Below are 19081 nucleotides of genomic sequence, written 5' to 3'. Positions count from 1 at the left end.
ACTGAGCCACCCAGGTGCCCCTGGTGTTAACTTTTTATTATTAATATTTTGTCTTCTAAATAGTAGAGCTATGGATGAATTATAAAGTACCCCTTGGGGGAATGGAATTGCATAACAGATAGGAGTTGGTCTGCATAATAGATTTTCAAGGTGATCTAACAGCAAGAGAAAAACAATCTCTTCCAAGACGGCCCTGAAAGGATCCTAGCACCTTTCAGGCAAACTGTTGACGGGCAGTAATGATGGAAGCTTCATTTGGCAAGTCCAGGTGGTGATAATCCTTATGAAGAGAAATGATGAAATAAGGCAAATGAATGGTTCAGCTAAGTACACATTTTCACTTCACATACTGCATTAGCACAGCAAAACCAATTTAATTCCTTGCACTAATGTATCTTATATACTTCCACAAATTTTATTTCAGTTTTTACATGAAGGCACATATTGAAAGAGAAATTTTGCTCCTTGGACATAATCAAAACTTATGAAATAGCAATGTCCTGAAGTTTGCCTATATATAATGCTTTCTTTGGTTCTTTGCCAGAGGTGGCTTCATAGGGGAGGTCACTTCACATGAGGTCCTCCTCCTGGTTCTCCAGGATAAGAAAGTGCTACATCTAAGAATTCTGCTCAAGAGTCAAGAGAGGTAAATAGTAAAGTTCACTTCTTGGGGTGCCGGAGTGGCAGGTCAGTTAAGTGTCTGACTTTGGCTCAGATCATGATCTCGTGGTTCATGGGTTCAAGCCCCGCATCAGGTTCTGTGATGACAGCTCGGGGCCTGGAGCCTGTTTCAGATTCTGTTTATCCCTCCTCTACTCGTGCTCTGTCTCTCTCTGTCTCAAAAATAAATAAACATTAAAAAAAAAATTAAAATAATAAAGTTCATTTCTGCACCATTGATCCCAAAAGGCTTTGAAAGTGGGAGTATTAAATATTTTGAAGGGAAAGTGAGGCTGTGGATGAGGACTCAGATTCTTTTTTAAAAATTTTTTAAACATTTATTTATTTTTTGATAGAGATAGAGTGTGAGCAGGGAAGGGGCAGAGAGAGAGGGAGACACAGAATCTGAAGCAGGCTCCAGGCTCTGAGCTGTCAGCATAGAGCTCCATGTGGGGCTCAACTCATGAACTGTGAGATCATGACCAGAGCCAAAGTCGGACGCCCAACTGACTGAGTCATCTAGGTGCCCTGAGGACTCAGATCTTAAAGAATCTTGATCCATCAGATATTTATCACCTTGGAATAAAACCTGTTTCTATCCTCAGAATTTGGAACATAATTGCTTTCAGCTTGAGAAGTCCTTCAGGATACAGTTTTTTTCTTAGTCTTCTATGCAAATATTTTCCAGTCAGACAAGGGGAAGAGTCTATTATCTGTACAAATTTAATTATAACAATACATTTTCAATAGTGTGTTAACACTTAATAAAAATATTAGCATATGAGGAAATAAAAATCCATCCAGAATATCTCTCTGATCATGTATAAATGATATTAACATACGGTATTTCTCTAAATGCAAACTTATTGGACAGCTTCCCAGAGGGAATTTATAGCCCAATGATTTCAGTGCGTGAACTCATTAGAGCATGGCCCATTACCTACTGTGCAGTGGAAAAGCCAGCTACAAATATCCCCACCCTAAGTCCATTAGGAGCAGAGTTTTAGTCTGAATTGCCTTTACAGCAAAGGCTGTTACTGAATCTAGTGATCTCAACTCAATGAACTGCTAGTGTGTTCCTGTCCCTCCAGGGAGCTGTGCATTAGAATTGTGTGAGGTCTGCCTGTTCATGCTTCAGGTCTGCTTGGCAATTAATGCCAATGCATGTGAGTTGATGCTTTACCTAGTTCTTAAGAAGGATGATTTTTCCTCTCTCAGTGAGTTCCACTTTCTCCAGTAAAGCCTGGGATTTCACATCTGGGTAAATCCATACATATACTTTAATTTTGTTTGTAATGCATTGATCCTTTCTTGTGGGAGTCAAGCCATTGTTTTATTTGCAAGAAGAAACATTTGTTTGAAAAAAAATCCTCTGTTTTAAGGGGGCATACACAAGATGTTGTTGTTTTTAAATAATTTAGTATCTTTTAATGTCATTTTCTACCTTTTGCTTTGGTGCATCCTTGTGATATTGTATTTATTGCTATGGTCAAAAGTCATATCAAATTAACATAAATTTTCCAAGTATGTACAATGTATTCAGAGTTTCCGGGGCATTGGAAGTCAGGTTGCTTCCTTTGGAGAGCTGGTAATTGAATTAACGAGGGTAGAAAAGAATAACATATATCTACAACACTAGAAACTCCTCTGTAATCAAATACTGGGTTATGTATACACTTACGTATTGTAAGAGAATAGAGATTGTCAGCTGGTGGAGCAGATCAGAGAGAACACAGTGTGCTGGGTGAAGGGAACAGTTGATCAGGGTGGGATGAGAATGGAAGGGGGTGCACCTTGGGTGAGAAACGCATGTAGAGTTGGTAAGGCTTTCAGCACCAGGATCGAAGAGTTTGGTTTTGATTCTAAAATAGTAGGAATATATTATAGGAATTAGGAGGAATATAGTAGGAATTAGGGAGATATTAGGTTTTAGGAAGATATATATGGCAGTGTTGTGTAGATACAATTTATAGAGGGAGAACATAAAGGCAGCGTGAAATTTAAAAATTCATTATTCATCTATCTAATGGTCTTTTTAAGGTGTCCTAATTTGCCATTTGGTTTATTGTGTAATCAGTTTTATGTAGGGTAAAAATATTCATTAGGCTTAGATATTTCAGAGTCTGATGATTGGACTTATTGCTTTGATTATTGCTTGAGGTTGTCTATAATAATTGTCAAAGTTGATCTATCATACTCTATATTCATCACTTTAACATCATATTTATGATTTTACCAGCACTTATTATTTTAAAGAATCTTCGATGGTTTACACTTGCTTGTGAGTGAATTTTGAGAGATTTCTGGAATCGTTAAGAAACTGTGTAAGTCAGCATAGGCTAAGTTTGCTGAAGTAACAAACAACCGCCAAATCTCATTGGCTTAACATCATAAAATTTTATTTCTGGTAAGTGTTTATTTATGCTAAATGTCTATTGTGAGTCATTGCAATGGCTGCAGTCACTTGCAGCCCTTATCTCAATATGTTCTTCCATATTTGCCAAGGCAGGAAAAAAGGAACTTGGCAAATTATGTACAGTTTCTTAAGGCTAAAGGGATACATGTAATTTTTAGTCACATTTTGTTGGCCAAGGTAAATGACCTAACTCTGCATAACTTCAAAGAAGTAGGGAAGTGCTATGCTATCATATGCTCAAAATAGGGGAAAATAGGGCATGTGTGAACATCTCTAATGACCACCACAGGGATATAACCCCTTTTCAAAGCACTCATGAGCATAGGTCTAGAAAGAATAATATCTTTCAAATGAAATTATTCTACTGAGAATTATTTCATCCACTGCTTAGGTCTATAAGCTCATAGGCCCAGAGCAAATTAGAATTTTAATGTAAATGGACAAGGTGACCCACAACAGGAGTAGAATATGATTCTCTGTTATGAATTGGTAAGTGTGAGGAAAGATTGTAAAAACTTCTTGTCATGGAGGTTCAGTATTAGATGTATACTTGTATTCTGTACATTTTTAATGTGAACTTTAGATGGTAAAACAGTTGGTATAATATATAAAAGTCATAAACATGCTATTTATGCCTATATACAGATGCATATATTATGTAGCTAACAACTGAGGGATGAATAATCAGTGATGGTGGCTCATGGTGACTATGGGTTTGTATACAGTTAACTTATATCCTGGATGACCTCTGAGAGCACAGCATGTGTATTTTTAAAGTTTTAAGTTAGAGCATTAGAATATTAGAATAGGAACCATATTTAAATTTATTCCATAATCTTTCAGTTATATGCAACATATGATTTACCATTCCTGCATAACATTTAAACTTTATCTGTTGTATCTTGAAGTTTCAAATTCCATGAAAAATCATTTTATTTGATGAAATTAGCGTGGTCCATAAGGGCTGGCTCAGAAAACAATCCAAGTGGTAGACATTCCTGACTGGTAGTGTCAGTCCCTTCATCTCCAATCAGTGTTGTGTGTTTCAATTCTTTGCATCCTTAGGAGTAGCTACTTCTCAGGAAGCTCCTTGAAACCTTCTATGAGCGCATGCAGTCGTTTGAGTGGGAGCATCTGCTAATGGGTTTGAAGTATAAACTTGTGATTTTTAGCAATTGTTTGCATATACCAAGATAGTGTAAAATATGACCTGTTTCTTTGATATGCTTTGGGTAGCCTTAAGATGTATGCTTAAATTTTTAGGAGTTAGGATTACAGTTGCCAAAGTACTATTGCTGGGGGTGGAAGAGAAAACATGGCCCTTCAAGATGGTATATAGAGGTAGCAATTGTTATTGTTCTTTTTTGTTTTTTTTAACTTTTATTTATTTTTGAAAGAGAGAGAGAGAGCAAATAGGGAGGAGGCAGAGAGAGAGGGAGACACAGAATCCGAAGCAGGCTCCAGGCTCTGAGCTGTCAGCACAGAGCCCGACATGGGGCTCGAACCCACAAACCATGAGATCATGACCTGAGCCGAAGTTGGACACTTAACCGACCAAACCACCCAGGCGCCCAGCAATTGTTATTGTTCTAATGTCAGTACATTGATATTAATAATACTAATCTCAGCGTGAGTCATTCTGTTTTGTTAACAGTAATTATGTTGGTAATGTTTATAATAGTTATGAGTTAATAAATGGTAATTGCATTGTCTATTGTATAATAAGTATTAAAAGATAATTTTATGACAAGTTTCAGAAGGAAACTGAAATATAAAATTGTGAGTTAATAACTATTAAGGATGTAAAATAAAGGGTGTTTGGATGGGTAATATATCTTATTTCGGCTTCCCTATTTTAATCTGACTAAAAATGATTGTCAGATATTGAGTAATCAGTAGACACAAAGGTATCCTAGAGTTACTGAAAACTGCAAAACATCAGTAACACCAAAAAGGACCCAATGTTATGTTATTGGTACCTTCAGTGTTTTATTTGAGCTGAAGAACTGAGATTTCAGACATTTAAGTATAACACTGTTACCTAGACTTTTCAGATTCTTCATAAGGGACTTAGGAAAATGGTTATTTTTCAGAATTGTTTAATCAACTTGAAATCTGGTGTGTTCTGTATACTTTCACAAGATCTATTAGTAATGACAACCAAATAATACATATATCTGCATAAGTATGCACACATAAGGGTGAAATGTTTTCAATCAATTTATGTTAATATAGCAAAATTGATTTTCTCCTGGAGATTTTAAACTACAAGAGGTACCAGTCTGTTTTGATGGCTTTCAGATATGCATCACAGTATGGTCTTCTGCTGTACTTTTTTTTCCTCCTAGGTTATCATCATGAGGACTCATCTCAAGGGGTCTTCTACTGATGATCTCAGCTCTTGCCCTCTGCTTATTCCCCTTTCCAGATTTCTTTCATCCTCCTAGGATGTAAGGCTTTTCTGGTAAGTTGCTTTATTTTCATTCTCTCTCAATTCACTGATATTCCTTATAAGAAGGCAATTCAGTGTATGCTGATATTTTCATGAGGGAGTGGGTGGGGCACAGAAGCCCAGGCATGTCGTAGTGCTCACAATAGGTTTGCTACCCTATCCTCTATCATATACATCCATAAAAATGGGATAGGTAAGGGGGCACCTGGGTGGCTCAGTCAGTTAAGTGTCCAACTTCGGCTCAGGTCATGATCTCATGGTTCGTGGGTTCAAGCCCCACACGTCGGGCTCTGTGCTGACAGCTCAGAGCCTGGAGCCTGCTTCAGATTCTGTGTCTCCCTCTCTCTCTGCTCCTCCCTCACTCATGGGCTGTCTCTCTCTCAAAAATAAATAAACATTAAAAAAAAATTTAAAAAATTGGGATAGGTAAGGAAGAGAGGTGTTAAAGTAACTAGATTAGGCCCGAGACAAACTTGCTTATGCTAAACCCCATGTCAATAAACCAAAACATTTTTCTTAGCTCTCCCAGAAAAGGAAGACCTAAGTCAAATGATCAGTACTTGCCTCTTCAACCCATTACCTGATCTGGCTCCAAAACTTGCCTTTGCTCTTTATAAAGAAAGTTACCCTTTTTTAACCAAACAGCAAAGCCTTGTATAATTTCCTTGTTCCTGCTCACGTTGGTTTATAAAAATTTCTCGCCTGTACAGCTCTTAAGTGCTTCTTTCTCTCAGCTACATTGGATGCTGCCTGATTCATGAGTCATTGAATAAAAGCCCATAAAATCAGTATATTGTGGAAAAACTTTCTTTTAACAGAAGCAAGGACTTGGAAGTGTTGTAGGTGGAGTAGGGACAACCAAGGACATGGAAGTGAAATCAAGATGGTCCAGAATGAGGGAATACTAGGTCACACTCCTTTTCTGTATTTTTCCAGTTAAGGAAATACATCATCTTACTGTATCACATATATTAAGGCTGAGTCTACTTACATTCAAGCAGAATATTGAGGCACTTATGCAGATGATTTAAACCAAAAAGAAAAAATTCTCCCTGTTTACTTGGATTTTCTAGATAGTGCAGGCAAACAGGTATTTTAGGTCATGAATTATGCAGAAAATATCTTCAACTCATCATTATATTTTTTCCCTGAGCTTTTCACAAATGTAAAAGGAATAGAAATATGTGTCAGAGATTTAGATTTCTTTTAGATTTATGTCTTAATATTTGAGCTCTCACCTAATTTCCTCTGGAGATATCATGGTTTTTTACGGTTTTATACCCTGAACACATAGTCATTTGTTTATTTTCTTTGGTGTCTGATGTTTGTTGTACACTTTGGGAAACCCCTTTCACATTCAGGAAGATCACTGGTCACTTATCAATCTAAAAAGAGGCAATATTTACATTCTTTAACATTTGTATTCTATACTTAAAGCTTTTTCTTTTACGGAAGTGTACCTTAGTGATTAGATACAATGTCAGGGAAGTCTAGACCATTCTAGGTGTTATTCAGGTAATGGGTTTGGACAAATGTATAATGACATATATTCATCATTAAAATATCACACAAAGTATTTTCACTGCCCTACAAATTCTTGATGCTCTGCCTATGTGTATATCCATCCCCTCCTCTGCTCCTGTCAATCACCAGTCTTACTGTTAACTGTGTCTTCATGGTTTTGCTTTAATATGTATGAATCTTAGTTACATAATATGAAGTGAGAAAAAGTCCTAAAAATTACACACAAAATGATACTCATTTTAATAAAGTTGAAAACAATTAAAATAAGGAAAAATGGAATTTTAGGAGTACATATAAATGCAATACCCTTATATAAAAGGGAAGCTTGGGAATGAGGAATATGTGATTCAGGATGATAGCTACCTTTGGTAGGAATCTGGGGATTGGGCTATGTTGGTACCATAGAGTTGATATAGGTTAATGTCAAGGTCCTAGCTTTGGTTATGGGTGGTAGATTTATAGGTACTTATTGCCTTATTAAAACTAATCAACTAACTAGAAGTGGGGATAAAAGGACAACTTCTAGTATAATTTAAAAAGTTCTCTTAATAAAGACCTGAGAAGATTTTTCTCTCAGATTGTAAAATCTGAGCTTATAAAATATTTGTTTTTGTTTTTTAAAAACAAAATAATATTAACTCAGGGCACCTGGGTGGCTCAGTCGGTTGAGCATCCGACTTCAGCTCCTGTCATTATCTCACATCTCATGGGTTCAAGCCCCAGGTAGGATTCTGTGCTGACAGCTTAGAGCCTGGAGCCTGCTTCAGATTCTATGTCTTCCTCTCTCTCTGCCCCTCCCCCACTCTTGCTCTGTCTCTCTTTCTCTCAAAAATAAATAAACATTAAAATTTGTTACAAAATTCTGTCAACTCCAAGAATTGTCTAACTGATTGCATGTTCTTTGTTTTGGCTCCTAGAAAGCTAAGAGTCAAATTTACAGGACACCCTTGGCAGTTGTACAGGAACTTATGGTATACGTTTTGGTGTCTAAGTTGTATCCTGATTTCATATTATTATTTTACATAGTTTCTCTTAGTTGTGATTTTTTTTGTCTATTTAGAAAATACCATCTTGGGGGGTATATTTTTTATATGAGCTGCCATAAATCCCCCTCAGCTAGGCAGAGGATATAAATAAATGAAAGTGGGTTTCCCTGTTTTTGGACAGTATCCAGCATCTATTGCTTAAGAATGAGAGTGATATCTGATAATGAGTTGACACATTATTCCAAGGTATTAGTGTTTATTGTGTTTTAGTTTGTTGGAAAGGAAGTGGTATATTTGTTAGGATCCATCTGGTGGAAATCTATTAAATACAGGTGTTTTTTTTTTAACGTTTATTTATTTTTGAGACACAGAGAGAGAGACAGAGCATGAACGGGGGAGGGGCAGAGAGAGAGGGAGACACAGAATCGGAAACAGGCTCCAGGCTCCGAGCCATCAGCCCAGAGCCCGACGCGGGGCTCGAACTCACGGACCGCGAGATCGTGACCTGAGCTGAAGTCGGACGCTTAACCGACTGAGCCAATACAGGTTTTTTATAATAATTTTAAGTAGCTCTCTGGAATATCCATCATTCTGTGAAAGTCATCTCTTAGTTGTACTTAGTTATATAGGTTTTAAGTTAAGCAGAGCAAATTAAACACTAACCTCAGAAAATGGTGTGAGACATTCAAGACTTGAGAAGTAGAATTGTCTCTTTCCAGGGCTGGCATATGGTCATGGACAAAGCCAAGATTTAAGTTATAGGAATAAAGTTTCGTTGAGTCTGGACTGCTGGTCCATTGAGAATAGACTCGACTATGTGTAGGAGAATATTTTCCACCCAGTCTCATCAGAGAACTGAATTGTCCAGGGTTGCTTTGTTTTAATGGTTCCCACCAAAAAGTTTTTAACTGTCTTGACTCAGAGCCACTTTGTACAAAATTAAGAAAACTAACACCTCCCGTTACATTATATTTAAAAAAGTGTTTTGGAGTAAAGTTGCTAATAGGCAATATTGTGTTCACATTCTTTGAGAAATTTATGTTTTGGAAAAAATGATTTGTAAAAATTTGCTAATGATCAGTTATAATTTGTCCACTGAATATGGTATCTTCAAAATCAGTGAATAAAATTTTTCTCTTTGATATATCCTTATAACCTTATTTTCATTTGTAATAAAAGAATTTAGCTATTTCTTGAGTTTCTCAGTCGTTTGGCATTAAACAACATTAATTGGAATGATAATTCTTAAAACAAGTAGAAGCATAGTTTTAGCTTTAAATAAACCATAGAGTTTTAGGAGATAATTTCCTCTAAGGTGTTTATATTAAGGAAAAAGTAAAAGTTTAGATGTCCATTTCTACCTCATTAGCATAATATATCAGAAACCCAGTGTAGAAAGAAGAAAACATTTCTCTAGATTCTAACATGTAAATTCCTGGCATTTCAAGACACAACTGATAAAGATTGGTTGAGAACATGTTGCTAACTAGACTAAAACTACAAGTAGTATCATGTGTCTTTTTAAAATATGTTTTATTCATTAAAACATTTTTTTAAATTTATTTTTGAGAGAGTGCAAGCTGGGGAGGGGCAGAGTGAGAGGGACAGAGGATCTGAAGTGGGGTCCGTGCTGACAGCAGAGAGCCCGATTTGGGGTTGACCTCACAAACCCTGAGATCATGACGTGAGCCAAAGTTGAACGCTCAACTGACTGAGCCACCCAGGGACCCTTATAAGTAGTATCATTTGAAATATATTTAGTTTTGTTTCTACACATTGCCATAGATGGTACCACAGGTATTTTATTTTAAAATTTTCTCTTTTTAAAGTATTTTAAAATACTTTTTATAGGTGAGGCAATATGGCAGGTGTAGTAATGAATATAAAGATGAGTAAAATATAATTCTTGTTCTTAAAGAGAGCACAATTTAGTAATAGGGGTAAGACAAACATACACGAGTATATCACAAGGATCTAGTGGCATAAGAGAAGTATAAGGTAGAAGGGTTTATCTCCAGTTTTGCTAATTATGAATAAGGTGGGCTGGATAAGGTGGGCTTATTCCTGGTTTGCTTGGGATAGTCCTAGTTTCTATCTATAACTGTATATAAGGCACCACTCTAATCTCAAAGACATTCCAGCTTGTAAGAAAAATCCTATGGTTATTCTGTTTATGGATACAGCCACATTAAAGACTGGCTTTGACGATTGGATAGGATTTCAACAGATGGAGATCTATACTATGGGTACCCTGGAGATGAACTGATTCATTCATATCTGGAAGGGTATAGACTTCAGGGAGAATGCCAAAGAAAGTGTTGCTTGGGCTGAGTGTTGAAGATGATTAGGCATTCATTGTGGGCAATGTGAAGGAGGCAACATCAGGAAAAGCACAGAGATAGGAAATGCATGTCATATCTAGAGAAGTGCAAGTAATGGATATTAATAGGTAAGTAGTGAGAAATGAACCTGAGAAAGTGGTGAGAGGCCAGGCCTTGAAGGGTTTGCATACTTGCAGGGAACTGGGACTTTATCATGGAAGCAAGGAAGGTAGTGATGGTGAGTGTCATTAAAAACTTCAGTCCAGAGAGGGTCATACTGAAGTTCGCATCCAAAAATGTGGTGGCAACATAGAAGAGAGATTGGAAATGTATGAGTTTGGAGACATTAGGACCAATTAAAAGACCTTAACAACAGTCACAGTAAGAAAGGATTAAGGTCTGAACCAAGATAATGACAATAGAAATCAAGCCATACATCAAAAGATAATATAGAAAATATATTTCTTAAGAGATTTCTCTTAGCTCTTGACCTGCATATAATTTTGCTTTTAAAATTAATTATATTTAAACAAACTTCAAGCTTCAAAACATCAAGAACTGTATAAATTTAGTTTGAATTCATGAATTTAGAAAAATAAACCTCATTTTTGTTGACGATAATGGAATTCATTTTGCCATGCCAATAAATTTAAGAAACTGTATCATTCAATGTCTTGTTCTTCATTACCAGCATGGGAAAACATAATAAATTATGTTCCTAAATTCATCCCTCATTTAACAAACACCTGTTTATCTATACATGGAAAGTGAAGTTTAGAATTATAATAATATTTGTATAATTTAGGATGGAAAACACCTAGATATTTTGGATGAAAACAGAAGTTTTGGGTTTGAACTGGTTGGATAGCATCAATTATCCCGTTTATTTTGTGTACAGTCACAGCCTAAGAGTACAGGCTAATAAAATGGGCCTTTAAATGAAACATGCTTTGATGGGAAACGCCTTGGGATCTTGTCTATTTCTTATGTCTTCTACCTGATAAATAGCTCCATATAGTACATGGGTAGAAGGAAGAATAAAACTGCATTTTCTTAACTACTCAGAGGCCATAAAAGTTTTGATATGTTCTTTTGGTTGATCCTAAAGCTGTAATACCCTTCGAGCTCTGGATGACTCATAAAAGTGCACTATAACCTTAGATTTGTACTTTCTTGATCTGCCTTTAACCAAATGGCTTGATTGCCTTTTAAATTGCTTCTTCATGACTACACTACAACTAAGCAGCCATTTGCTCTTTGTAGGATCTCAAAGAAAAAAAGCTATATGATATACGCAACACGTGAATTGTGGAATCAAAGCAATTACTGAATAATTGAAGATAATAAACATTCTTACTGAAATATCTGGATATTTAAAGAAAGAGAAGCCCTTTTCTGCTGACCTGAATTATCTGAATGATTCTTGTTAGTCTTTAAATTTTGTTGGTGTGCCTAGACACAACATAATGCTCCCTCAATGGTTTACTTTAATCTTATTTCCAAATCTCATTCATTGCTGTCTGACCATCTTAACTTCCTCATGGGACATAGGTTGTTATAAGCCTAAGATGCTGTGACTTTCCTCACCAATCTTAGGTTTTGACAATGCTTATTGAATTCTTTTTAACCTAAACGTCATTTTAATCTTATTCAAATGTCCCAGGACTTGATTTAATTATTCATGCAGTCACTTCATTTAAACAATATAAAGTTAATTGAAAAAAGCCTCACCTAAAGGGGGTAAAAAAAGCACAGAAAGTATAATAATATATACTCTTTACTGAGTATGTTTTTTATGCAGGGCTTTTTACATGAGTTATCCAAAGTAATCTTTATAGCAAGATAGGTACCACTATTACCATTTTATGTTGAGAGAGCAAAGACTCTTGCAACAGAGACTGAACCTATGACCTAGCTTGTTTTGACACTCTGCACTCCCATACACTAGACTGTACCCCAGGCAGACTTTGGAATCTATGAGAGGTGATGAAGGCTGGTTTAAAAATGTAGCTCGTGCAGTTTGTCTTATACAATCATTTTCTTGAGAAGCTTCTGTTCTGTTAATCATTCACTTATTCCAATGTATCGTCAAAAGATACATAATAAACGTTCAGTTCTGCAATGGCAAATATGGAAGGATTGTCATTTGACCCTCTCATATACCACACATAGAATTTTGTGGGATGGCTCTTGAAGTGTTTGTCTAGCAGGTTGGCCATGCGAAAGAACACTGGCTCTTATTATTTCAAAAATGGAAATAGGAAGAACCACAGGTTTCTCTAACCATTCTTTTCTCCCTTCTTATAACGGGGTCTCTTAAGTGTTTATTGGGCTCTTACTAGGATTCTAATACCTTGCCCCAAATTGCCCTATCAATAACCAACACACTGTGGAAATCTTGGAGATAATTTAAAAAATCAAATTCAGTCAGAAGCTCGCTATATAACATTTTTCCTCTCTTGTGTCTCAGAGTAGATTAATTATCAATTCAGCACTGAAAAAGATACCAGAAACTTGCCTTAATAAATATTCTGGTCCTGTTTACTGGACAGTAGATACATAAGCATTTTGGAAAAGACTTAACTGATGCACAGGACCATGAGGTATTAGTTTTTTAATGGGAGAGTTAGCACCAATACTGAAAAACATGACCAGAATCTTGACTTTAAAAAATATTGATTTTGGTCAGATTGAAGAGAGTTGATTAGACCATGACTAGTTGTCAGTATCATAAATCAGGTTTGCACTAACCCTTATTTTTTAACGGTTGCTGAGTGGATTAACATTACAGAAGTGGAAAAAATTGAGGTGTAAATAACACAGTGGAGTTTGGAAGGAATTTGTCTTGATACATACAAATATGTGGACTTAATATTTATTTCTTTAACCTTATCCTACATATAGTTCCCAGATCCATTTCAAATATTAGTTGTGGCCTGGGTGTCTGCTCTATAAAATGATAAATGTGAGTCAAATTAGCTCATTATTGCTTTCATTTTCTCCAGGCAGAGCAGCTCTTGACTGTTTATAGTTTTGAAAATTAAATATAGTTTTTATATCCCACCACAAAACCTACTCATTTTTTAGGATGATCCTACAGGATTGTTTTTATCTAATTGGAAAATTTTAGACTAGGAAGTCTTCTTTGTAACTTATATAAACTTGTAACTTATGTAAGTTAGAAGTCTTTGTAACCCGTGTAAGAATAAAGGGGAGCAAAGAGCTGAAGATATTTGAAGATGGTCATAGAAGGTGAAGAGACTGGAGTTAGCATTATTAAAAAGGAAACTGTCATTACTGTGGCCAGGAACACAGACTTAACTATGGAGAGCCAAAAGAATCACTTACAGTTTTCATCGTGTATGTTTTGTGTTGAATTGCTCCTTAGTTTAAGAGTAGATATCAAATAATAATAATAATAATAATAATAATAATAATAAAAATATTCACGGTGGGTTCTGTTTCAGACATCAAAGAATGATAATGATGATGATAATAATAATAAAATGGTAAATACTGTGTGTTCTTTGCCAGGCATATTTCTTTTTATTTTCCATTAAAAATTTTTAATTCCAGTATACTTAACATACAGTTTTATATTAGTTTCAGGTGGACAGTATAGTGATTCAACAATTCTATACATTACTCAGTGCTCATTGACATAAATGTACTCTTTAATCCCTTTCATCTATTTCATCCACCCCCTACCCACCTCCCCTTTGGTAACCATCTGATTGTTCTCTATAGTCAAGAGTCTGTTTTTTGTTTTTCTCTCTCTTTTTTCCCCTTTGTTCATTTTATTTCTTAAATTCCACATATGAGTGAAATAATATTGTTTTTGTCTTTCTCTAACTTATTTTGCTTAGCGTTATACTTTCTAGATCCATCCATGTTGTTGCAAGTGACAACATATATATATATGTATATATATATATATATATATACACACACACACACATATATATACACACACACACACACATATATACATATATATAGATAGATACACACACACACACACACACACACACACACACACACATATATATATATATATATATATATATATATATGGCACCTCTTCTTTATCCATTCATCTTTTTATGGATACTTGGGTTGCTTCCATAGTTTGGCTATTGTAAATAATGCTGCAATAAACATAGGGGTACATATATATCCTCAAATTAGTGTTTTCATTCTATGGGTAAATACCCAGTAGTGCAATTACTGGATCATAGGGTGGTTCTATTTTTTAATTTTTTGAGGAACCTACATACTGTTTTCTGCAGTGGCTGTATCAGTTTGCATTCCTACCAACATTGCAAAGTGTTCTTTTTCCTCCACATCCTCACCGACACTTGTTGTTTCTTGTGATTTTTATTTTAGCCATTCTGACAGATAAGAGATAATATCTCATTATCCTTTTGATTTGCACTTTCCTGATGATGAGTGATGTTGAGCATCTTTTCATGTGTCTGTTGGCTATCTGTATATCTTCTTTGGAGAAATGTCTTTTCATGTCTTCTGCTCATTTTGAATTGGATTCTTTGTTGTTGTTGTTGTTGTTGAGTTGTATAAGTTCTTTATATATATTTTGGATACTAACCCTTTGTCAGCTGTGTCATTTGCAAATATCTTTTTCCATTCATTAAATTGTCTTTTAGTTTTCTTTGTTGTTTTCTTCACTGTGCAAAGGATTTTTATTTTGATACAGTCCCAATAGTTTGCTTTTGCTTTTGTTTCTCTTGCCTCAGGAGATCTATCTAGAAAGATGTTGCTGCAGCCAATGTCAGAGACATTTTTGCCTGTGTTCTCTTTTAGGATTTTTATGGTTTCGGATCTTACATTTAGCTCCTTAATCCACTGTGAGTTTATTTTTGTGTATAGTATATGAAAGTGGTCCAGTTTCATTCATGTGTAGCTGTCCAGTTTTCCCAACACCATTTGCTGAAAAGACTGTCTTTTTTCCGTAGGATATTCTTTCCTGCTTTGTCAAAGATTAACTAACCATATAATTGTGGGTTTATTTATGGGCTTTCTATTCTGTTCTATTGGTCAATGTGTCTAATTTTGTGCCAGTACCATACTATTTTGATTACCACCACTTTGTAATATAACTTGACATCTAGAATTGTGATGCTTCCAGTTTTATTTTTCTTTTTTAATATTGCTTTTTTTTTTTGGCTATTCAGGATCTTTTGTGGGTCCATACAAATTTTAGGATTGTTTGTTCTAGCTCTGTGAAAAATACTGTTGGTATTTTGATAGGAATCGCATTAAATCTGTAGATTACTTTGGGTAGAATAGACATTTTGACAGTATTCTTTCAACCCATGAACATGGTATGTCTTTCTGTAATTTTGTGTCATCTTCAATGTCTTTCATCAGTGTTTTATAGTTTTGAGTACAGGTCCTTCACCTCTTTGGTTAAGTTTATTCTTAGGTATTTTATTATTTTTGGTTCAATTGGAGTTGTTTTCTTAATTTCTCTTTCTCCTGCATCACTGCTAGTGATTAGAAATGCAGTGGATTTCTATACATTAATTTTTTATCTTGAAAATTTACTTAATTCATTTGTCAGTTCTAGTAGTTTTTTGGTGGAATCCTTAAAGTTTTCTCTCCATAGTATCATGTCATGTGCAAATAGTAAAAGTTTTACTTCTTCGTTATCAATCTGGATGCCCTTTATTTCTTTTTGTTGTCTGATAGCTATGGCTAGGACTTCCACTACTATATTGACTAAAAGTGGTGAGAGTAGATATCCCCATCTTGTTCCTGACAATAGAGGAAAAGTTCTCAATTTTTCCCCATTTAGGATGATATTAGCTGTGTATATGGCCTTTTGTATATGGCTTCTATTGTGTTGAGGTGTGTTCTCTCTAATCCTATTTTTTTGAAGGTTTTTGTTATGAATGGGTGTTGTACTTTGTCAAATGCTATTTCTGTATTGAAATGTTCCATTGAAATGATCATGTGTTTTTTATCCTTTCTCTTTGATGTGATATATCATGTTGATTGATTTGGGAATATTGAACCACTCTTTCATTTTAGGAATAAATCCCACTTGATTAGGATTAATAATTTTGAAAATATATTGTAGAATTTGGTTTGATGATATTTTGTTGAGGATTTTTGCATCTATGTTCATCAGGGATATTAGCCTTTTCTTGTGGTGTCTTTATCTGGTTTTGTTATCAGGGCAATACTGGCCTCATAGAATGAATTTGGAAGTTTTACTTCCTTTTTTATTTTTTAAAATAGTTTGATCAGAATAGGTATTAACTCTTTATTTATTTATTTTTTTTAATTTTTTTTTTCAACGTTTATTTTATTTTTTTGGGACAGAGAGAGACAGAGCATGAACGGGGGAGGGGCAGAGAGAGAGGGAGACACAGAATCGGAAACAGGCTCCAGGCTCTGAGCCATCAGCCCACAGCCCGACGCGGGGCTCGAACTCAGGGACCGCGAGATCGTGACCTGGTTGAAGTCGGACACTTAACCGACTGCGCCACCCAGGCGCCCCAGGTATTAACTCTTTAAATGTTTGGTAGAATTCACCTGTGAATCCATCTGGTGCTGGACTTTTGTTTGTTGGGAGTTTTTTGATTACTGGTTCAATTCATTGCTGGTAATTAATCTGTTCAAATTTTCTATTTCTTTAGTTTTGGTAGGTTTCATTTTCTAGGAATTTATCCATTTGTTATAGGTTGGAATTGTTGGAATATAATTTTTCATAGTATATTCTTATAATCCTTTGTATTTCTGTGGTGTAAGTTGTTATTTCTCCTCTTTCACTTCTGATTTTGTTTGAGTCCTCTTGCTCACTGTCTCTTTTTTATGAGTCTGGCTAAAGATATATCAATTTTATGGATTTTTCAAAGAACTAGCTCCTGGTTTCATTGATCTGTTCTATTGGTTTTTTAAAAAACCAAAGTCACTGTTTCCTTATTGATTTTCTGATTATTTACTTATTATTTTATTTTTACTTTTATTTTTGAGAGAGAGAGAGAGAGAGAGAGAGGGAGAGAGAATGGTGGGTGGTGGGGTGGGCAGAGGGAGAAAGAGAGAATCTTAAGCAGGCTCCATGTTGAGTGTGGAGCCTGATGTGGGGCTTGATCCCACAAACTGGGATCATGACTTGAGATGAAATCAAGAGTCGTATGCTCAGTTGACTGAGCCACCCAGGAACCCATGATTTTCTGTTTAGATGATCTGTCCATTGATGTTAGTGGGGCATTAAAGTCCCGTACTATTATTGTATTAGTATAAATCACTTCTTTTATGTTTGTTATCAGCCCTTTTGTGTATTTGGATGCTCCCATATTGGATGCACAAATACTTACAAGTGTTATATACTCTTGTTGGATTGTATCCTTTATTATTATGTAGTGTCCTTCTTTGTCTCTTGTTATAGTTTTTATTTTAAAGCCTATTTTGTTTGATATAAGTATTGCTTCTCTGGCTTTCTTTTGACATCCATTTGCATGATAAATATGTCTCCATTCCCGTACTTTCAATCTGTATGTTTCTTTAGATGTGAGGTGAGTCTTTTGTAGGCAGCATATAGAGGGTCTTGTTTGTTATCCATTCCATCACCCTATGTCTTTTGATTGGAGCATTTAGTACACTTACATTCAAGGTAATTATTGATAAGTATCTATTTATTGCCATTTTGTTACTTGTTTTGTGGTGTGTTTTGTTGTTCTTCTCTGATCCTTTCTTCTCTTTATCTCTCTTTCATGGTTTGAGGACTTTCTTTAGTGATATATTAGGATTCCTTTCTCTATTTTTTACACATGTATTACTGGCTTTTGATTTATAGTTACTATTAGGTTTGTATTTAACATCTGCATATAGCAGTCTATATTGACTTCTCAAGTTTAAGATAGTTAACTTAAGATCGTTGTTTAAGTTTGAACCCATTCTTTACTCCTCTCCACCCCACATTTTAGGGATATGCTGTTATGCTTTACATCCTTTTATTTTGTGAGTCTCTTGACTGATTTTTACAGTTATACTTAATTTTATTTCTTTTGTGCTTCCTATTTTTCTTACTTTTACTTATGGTCTCTCCTTCCACCCACACTCCCTTTTAACATTTTATGGCTCGTTTAGTGGTCATGGACTCCTTTAGCTTTTGTTTGTCTGGGAAACTCTTTATCTCTCCTATTCTGAATGATAGCCTTGCTGGATAGAGTATTCTTGGCTGCTAGTTTTTCCCTTTTAGCACTTTGAATATATAATGCCACTCCCTTCTGGCCTGCAAAGTTTCTTCTGAGAAGTCTGCTAATAGCCTTATGGGGGTTTCCCCTGTATGTAACTGTCTTCTTTTTTACTGCTGCTTTTAAAATTCTCTCTTTATCACAAATTTTTTGCCATTTTAACTACTAAGTGTCTCAGTGTGGACCTCCTTGGGTTGATTTTGTTGGATGCTCTCTGTACCTCCTGGATCTGGATATCTGTTTCCTCCTTTAGATTAGGAAAGTTTTCAGTTATTATTTCTTCATATAAATTTTCTACTCCCTTTTCTCTCTCTTCTCCTTCTGGGATCCCTATAATGTGAATGTTATTATGCTTGTTGGACTTGCTGAGTTCCCTATTTTCATTTGGTATATATATTTTTTTCTTTCACCTGTTCAGAACAGCTTGATTACTTTCCATTACTCTGTCCTTCAGGTTGCTAATTCATTCCTCTGCTTCCTCTGGCAAAGATTTATTCCAT

General features: G+C 35.4%; 1 long non-coding RNA gene across 4 annotated transcripts in view; it reads left to right on the top strand.

Moving 5' to 3' along the window:
• The window catches only part of LOC123386055, a 308079-nt gene that overhangs the window by 185685 nt on the left and 103313 nt on the right, over window positions 1-19081 (top strand). For all 4 annotated transcript variants that reach the window (XR_006599548.1, XR_006599547.1, XR_006599546.1 and 1 more), the window contains one exon: window positions 5425-5540. This is a non-coding gene — a long non-coding RNA (uncharacterized LOC123386055). The remainder of the gene's footprint in view (window positions 1-5424; window positions 5541-19081) is intronic.

This window comes from Felis catus, chromosome B3 (genome assembly GCF_018350175.1).
Source record: "Felis catus isolate Fca126 chromosome B3, F.catus_Fca126_mat1.0, whole genome shotgun sequence".
Taxonomy (NCBI): domain Eukaryota; kingdom Metazoa; phylum Chordata; class Mammalia; order Carnivora; family Felidae; genus Felis; species Felis catus.
Note: the sequence above shows the minus strand (reverse complement) of the source record. Positions and strands in the feature narration are given on the sequence as shown.